Genomic DNA, 6,419 nt, shown 5'->3' with positions numbered 1-6,419 from the left:
CGCTTCCGCGTTACACCCCCGGAAGCGCCGAGACGTCAGTTCCGGCGGGGCGGGGAGGGAGGCGCGGGCACCTCGCGGTACGGACGGGGGCGGGGGGGCTGCAGCTGCGCATGCGCGCAGGGAGGCCCCTCAGCGGCTGCGGCCTGGAGGGACTCGCGAGCCACCGTCCCGCCCGGGTGAGCCCTGAGCGCCTGCTGCTGTCCCCTGCGCTCTCGGGCGGCGGGGGACCCGGCGGGGTTATTTCGGCCGGTTTTAACACGCTGCTCTGAGCAGTGGCGGGGCTGGCGCTTCGCGGCCAGCGCGTTCAGTGACTGCAGCAGCGGCAGCGAGCGGCGGGAGCGCGGAGGCCTTACAGGCGCTGGACTTCTACGCGGGCTTTGAGACGCAGGCGCTTGTGCCGTGCGAGGGTTATCCCTCAGCTCGGCCGCTTCCCCCATACACCACCGCAACCCTCCGCGGGCTGACTCAGATTGGGAACAGAGCCCAGCTTGACATACCTGCTTGGTTACTTTTAACATTAGTTTCCTAGTGGCTGCTCAAAGCAAGGGCAGGTACAGGAGCAGATACAAGCGTTTCACACCAAGGAACGAGCAAGATAATTTCATTTAGCAGTGGCTCTGGGCTACGCTAGCTGAGTGTGACTGCAGTCTGTGGTCACTGGAAGCTTGCAGACCTGAATACCAGCAGCAGCCCATTCTATTCATGCAAGGTCTTGAGCAAGTGGATTAATATCATCAAGGAAGCTGCTGCAAATAAAATAGCAGCAGGTGCCCTTCCTTATCTTAGGATCTAGGTTCTTGTGAGTCATTTAAAGTATCACCTGTGTCAAAATCAGTGCCAACTTTTCCATGCAGAAGCATTTTCTTACAGTTTAAGTGTCAGTGAATTACAGGTGGGGAAAAGGCTCAATTTTTACACAACATTTTAGTGAATGATTTGGTGTATAAGTAGAATAAACAAAGCAAGTGAGGCTCTGATCACTTTATTTTTTTAAGGCTGTTGTCCTGCATGCTTGGTAATAACCTTGGAGCAGTGGAGACAGAGCTGAAAGGGGACCAACAGCAATAAAAAGAAACTCTGCTCTGTTATCTTCGAGTAGGTCCCCGGAGAACTACAGACCCAGTTCTTCCTCAACGTCACCGGTATCTTCAGGATCCTGCTTCTGTGTAACTGCAGAGACAAAGCCTCAGCCAGTGGATGTACCCCATGGTGCAAACACGCAGAGGTCCCTGCAGCTGAGGAGATGCTGAGCAGCTCACATGATCTCCAGGGTCTCAGCCAAGGCCTCCCTGCTCATATCGCTGTCAGGATTCAGTCCAGGAACAGTCACAGCCTGCGAACCTGGACTCATCCTTCAATTCTTTTAACCCCAGTTGTCAGGTTTCTTATGAGCCCTCTTCTCTGTCACACCCTACAATGGTTTATAAATAAACTATGAAAAGACATTAATAAGAAACCCTTTTTGCCTTGCCCATTGCTACATAAACCAGATGGTACAGGTCTTTGGCTGGTACTGTCTGTTTGCTTTTGATATCAGTAATTAGACACACCTCAATAGGGCAGGAGAATTTTTTTCTTGGATGGTTCTGAGGTAAATTATCTTGTTAGTGGCACCTGCACCTGAATAATCTTTTTAGTAAGACACAGATACAAGAATCCACAAGCTAAAAATTCAGGTGCTCAGAATAACAGTAATATATGAAATATTCCGATTCCATTATATTCCTATCAGCTGCCTCAGACTTTTCAGTGATAGCACTGGCAATAGGGAAGAAAAAACAAGACAATTAGAAAGAAACATTGACATGGTGTAGATCTTCAGAGAGGCAGAATAATTGAGCAGAGCTGTGATTAGAAGCCAATACTGGAAGTACTTGATTTTTAGCAGGATTTTAATTTGTTACCAGAAAGGGTACCGTGCAACAAAATTGTTCTGTGTTTATTAATGAGTTTGAGAGTTTGCAGACAACTGATTCAAATTCACTTTGTAAATGAAGGTCGTGGATCAAACACTCTGAACTCCTGTACCTTCAGTTGAGGTCATTGAACTCTGAAGTTATAATCTCATTGGTTTAAATCCTGTATGTAAAATACAGTGAGCTTTGACGATCCTTTTTTCCAAACCTTAGGAAATCATTAAAACCACATCCACTCTCTCCCAGCTCTGCTCCTCAGGATGCGTATGTATGTGTAGGATGTTGTGCAATTTACAGTTTCTCCAGCTGACCCTTCAGGCAGTTGCAGCGGTGAACAGATTTATCCAGGAACGCAGGCACTATTTGTAGCTTTCACTAGTCCTTTATGACTTTCTGCGGCCTGTGTTAGTGCTCACAGGTAATCAACCCTTGTTCAGAGATTGCTGCCCCTAGTTTGATGCTCGGTAGACCTGTGTTGCTGACTATATATAATGAATACTTGTTGTTGTTCTGGTTGGTACACATGATTACTTACTTAAATGCATTGATTTCTGGCAGGAATAATCTTCCTTTGTGAGGACAGGCAAAACAAGGATTGAAGACTTTAGCCTGGTGTGCATCATCCATTAGCTGCTCTCCTTCCACATTCTGTAATAAAACTCTACTTACTTTTGTTTGTCCCTTCTGAGATATTTTTAGACCATCTTCTTTTTGCCTTTGATGTCTCTTTCTGTTTGTAACTCATTCTGTCCATTTGCTTTTCTAAATTGATTCCCACGTTCTTGTTCTCTGTATCTACTTGCAGCCTCAGTTATAGTTAATTGTCTTTTGGAGTTTCATTTTCTTAAAGAAGACTTGCAGAATTATTGCTACATATTTTTCTTACTATGCTTCCTATCTTTCCTTCATATAGAGAAACTTTACTTCTTGGGTTTGAATATATTTGCTTCCAGTTATTCTCAGCAACCTTTATTCCTGAGATCACCTTCTCAAAAGACATTACCTTTTGGTTCACTGAGTTTTCAAAGTCTGCTTTTTTCCTTATTCCAAGTCTTTTGTGCTTTTTCCTTGCAACAAGTTAACTCCATGTGTCATTACCACTTTCAAACAAACTACATCCCCTTTCTGGATTTTCAACCAGTTCCTCCTTGCTTAAAATCAGAAGTAACAGCTTGGCTTCTTCTAGTGACTCCCTCTTTTTCCTGACACTGAAGTTGATTCCAGTATGCTCAAGAATCTTGGTGGACTGGTGGGAGCCTGACAGTTTGCTTTTCCCACCAGCAGGTAGCTGAGGCATACCTACACAGTAAAATACAGTGCTCTGAGAGACCAAGCTAAGCTGAATCAGTGCAGATCTCCTCTTATTCACATTCCTTCTAGTCCTGGCTGGCCTGATCAGCTGCATGCCACCTTCACCAGCATGTGAAGAATGTCTGCTCTCCAGGATGACTCTTGTCTCTTTCTCAGGAGTAATTTGTGCAGCACCCCTGAGCTGCTTAGTCAAACTGACAACTGTTGATCAGATCTCAAGACCAAGTAGTTCCCAGGGAATTCTTTCCTCAGAAATAATGGTTTTTTGCATATCCATGCAAATGTCTATGGGACAGTGACTTCCTTCAAGGACACTGACTTCCAACTGGAGACAAATTCATTGTAAATGCCGGGTTTTAGCTGAGTTTGTTGACAGGCTGAATTTTTTATTTAGGACTTTCACTCCAGCTTTCAACCCCTCAAATTCCTCTCCAAAGTGAACATTTGAAAGCTTCAGTCCTTCCTGCAGCTTATTCCTGTTAGTGAATGTCTTAGTAAATTTGTCTGAAAATCTTTTGGTCCCTGATAGTGCCTGATCAGTCCCTGGTCAACCCCCTGCCCTTTTTGTCTGGTCTGGATAAATCTTGAAATACTGTTCAGAATTCTTGTGGTTGTCTTTGCTTTCTGCAAATTCTCTGTCTCACACAGGTTGACCAGGGATCAGCAGATTTGAACAGGAATGCCAGGCACCACTACCACTGTAAGAGCCATTTCACAGCTCATACCAATGCTGCAGTCAAGGTTGGTGAAGGCATTCATTCCGTTGACTGTGATGTAACCCACAAGCCATGTTTCTGTGTCACACAGAAATCCAGGTGCCTGTATCTCCAGGGAAAGTTCTGCCTCTTCTTGCAGACAGACAAAGCACCATTCCGGTATCCAGCCATGTGGGTACACTGCCACCACAAATATCCCCTTGAAAAAAGCTCAGCTTCACTTTGTTCTTACCTGTTACTGCCTTGGTCCTTTATTATTTCGCTAGACTGAAGATTTTCATTGCCTCCTCCATTTAGCCTTAGTTATGGCCCATCAGCTGCAACCAGTTCTGTGGTTACCTTTAGAGCAAAGACTCCCTTGGTGGTCACCAGCAGTAATCTCCAGAGTAGCAGTGTTATCAGTCAACAGTTATGCACTGCAGTGAGTGGTGTTTCTTACCTGGGATAGATAATATTTCATCTCCTTTTCACCTTTTTGAATTCTCTCCACCTTTCAGAGGAGAACGTTTATTGCCATTGCATAACCTGTCCCTTCATTTTTGATCCTGCTGGCTAAAGAAGGAAGAAATAGGTGGAGGTGGACTCCGTTCACTAGACACCAAGAAATGCCCCTATCTTATTGCCTGGGGTATGTCACCCACAGGCATATGGCCCTTAGGTCTTCTGCAGGTAGTCAGGCCTGTTGTTTACAAAGCTGAAAAGTACCATGCAATCCTTAATCTTTGTTAATTATACAGACTTTTAAACTCCCAGTACATAAACTAAGCCAACCAAATTGATCAGTGGAAGTAGCACATAGTTTTCCTGCTGATACCCTATTTGCATGTTTAGATAGAACATTTGCATGCACAGCACAATATGACTCAATCTGCTGTTTTAAATCCTTAATGAGTTGCACCTTCTGGGCTGCTGTTATTTCACTCACAACCAGTAAGAGCAGTAGGATTACTAGTCTGTATTTGAGTTTATGAGTACCTTCCAACCTCACAGATTTCAGAGAAACCCTGTAGTTGCTTTCTCTCCAACTTTAGTATTTCCTTTAATGTCAGTTGGGATGGCTTTATTCCCAAGAATATTATGAAAGAAGTGGGTAGTTCCCAGCTCAGTAAAGGCTTTGAAGATGCCTTTGAGTCAGTATGTTACCACAAAGTGTTGAATTCTGGATAAAATTCTTCCTGATCACATTTGATTTTTACACTGCATGTGTTTGAACATCATAATCAAAGCTGATCATTTATTTTTAAGTGTGTTTGAATGGCAGCAAGGCCCTTGCAGGAAAGTACTGGCTATCAAACCATTTAAAACCTAGAATTATTACCGCACTTTCAGTAACACAGTGATTTTCTTTTGCTTACTGTTTAGATCATCACACAGATTAATTTTTTTCCCCTGAACTGCTATAAATTCAAGTCTATTTGTTTTCTTCTCTTATTTTTCTCTGGGTGTCCTAGCAGAGGTCTAAAGCAGGACCTTGGCCAGCTGCCAGGTGCCCACCAAGCTGCTCTCACTCCCCTTCCTCAGAAGGACAGGGGGAGAGAATCAGATGATAAAGTCTGTGGGTTGAGATAAAGACAGGGAGATTGTTCACCAGTTACTGTCACAGGCAAAACAGGCTTGACTTAGGGAAATTAATTTACTTTATTGCCAATTAGAAATAGAGTAGAATAGAGAGAAACAAAGACAGAACTAAAACCACCTCCCCCTGCCCCGCCCCCGCCTTTTTCCCCAGGCTCAACTTCACTCCTTCGCTCCCAACTTTTCTACCTCTTCCCCTGAGTGGTGCAGGGGGACAGGGAATGGGTGTTGCAGTCAGTTGATCAGTCGATAATACTTTCTCTTCTGGTCCTTCCTCCTCATGTTCTTCCCTTGCTCCAGCATGGATCCCCCACAGGGTCACAAGTCTGGACAGAAAACCTGCTCCTGCATAGGTTCCTCTCCACAGACACTGTTCCTGCCACGAGCCTGCTCCCGCACAGGCTCTCCATGGGCTACAGCTACCCTCAAGGCACATCCACCTGCTCCGGCGTGGGGTCCTCCACGGGCTGCAGGTGGAGATCTCCTCCACTGTGACCTCCATGGGTGCAGGGCACAGCTGCCTCACCATGGGCTGCACCACGGGCTGCTCTGGTGGTGACAGGAGCACCTTTTCCCCCTTCTTCCTCACTGACCTTGGTGTCTGCAAGGGTGTTTCACATTTTTCTCATTCCTCTCTCACAGCTGCTGTGCAGTACTTTTTACCCTTTCTTAAATATGTTATCACAGAGACACCACCATGTCACTGATGGGGTTCAGCTTTGTTCAGCTGGCCCTGGCTCTGTCTGGCATGGGGGCAACCCCTGGTCTCTTCTCACAGACGCCACCCCTGCAACCCCCCCACTACCAAAACCTTGCCATGTAAACCCAATAAAAGCAGTGAGATTCTGTTCAAAATATTTTGTAAGAGCTGGGGGTTCTCAATGACATGTTAAGTACCACT

The 6,419-nt window shown here is 45.4% G+C and overlaps 1 long non-coding RNA gene across 1 annotated transcript; it reads left to right on the top strand.

The window, feature by feature from the left end:
• The first annotated feature begins 90 nt into the window (after nt 1-90).
• LOC141954728 (uncharacterized) lies at nt 91-1,456 on the top strand. Its single transcript, XR_012632228.1, has 2 exons — nt 91-176; nt 996-1,456. It is a non-coding gene; the product is annotated as an uncharacterized LOC141954728 (long non-coding RNA).
• Nucleotides 1,457-6,419: the final 4,963 nt, after the last annotated feature.

The sequence above is a fragment of the Strix uralensis genome, chromosome 1, assembly GCF_047716275.1.
Source record: "Strix uralensis isolate ZFMK-TIS-50842 chromosome 1, bStrUra1, whole genome shotgun sequence".
Lineage (NCBI taxonomy): Eukaryota > Metazoa > Chordata > Aves > Strigiformes > Strigidae > Strix > Strix uralensis.
The sequence above is the reverse complement of the archived record's forward strand: the minus strand, read 5'-3'. Positions and strand labels throughout refer to the sequence as shown.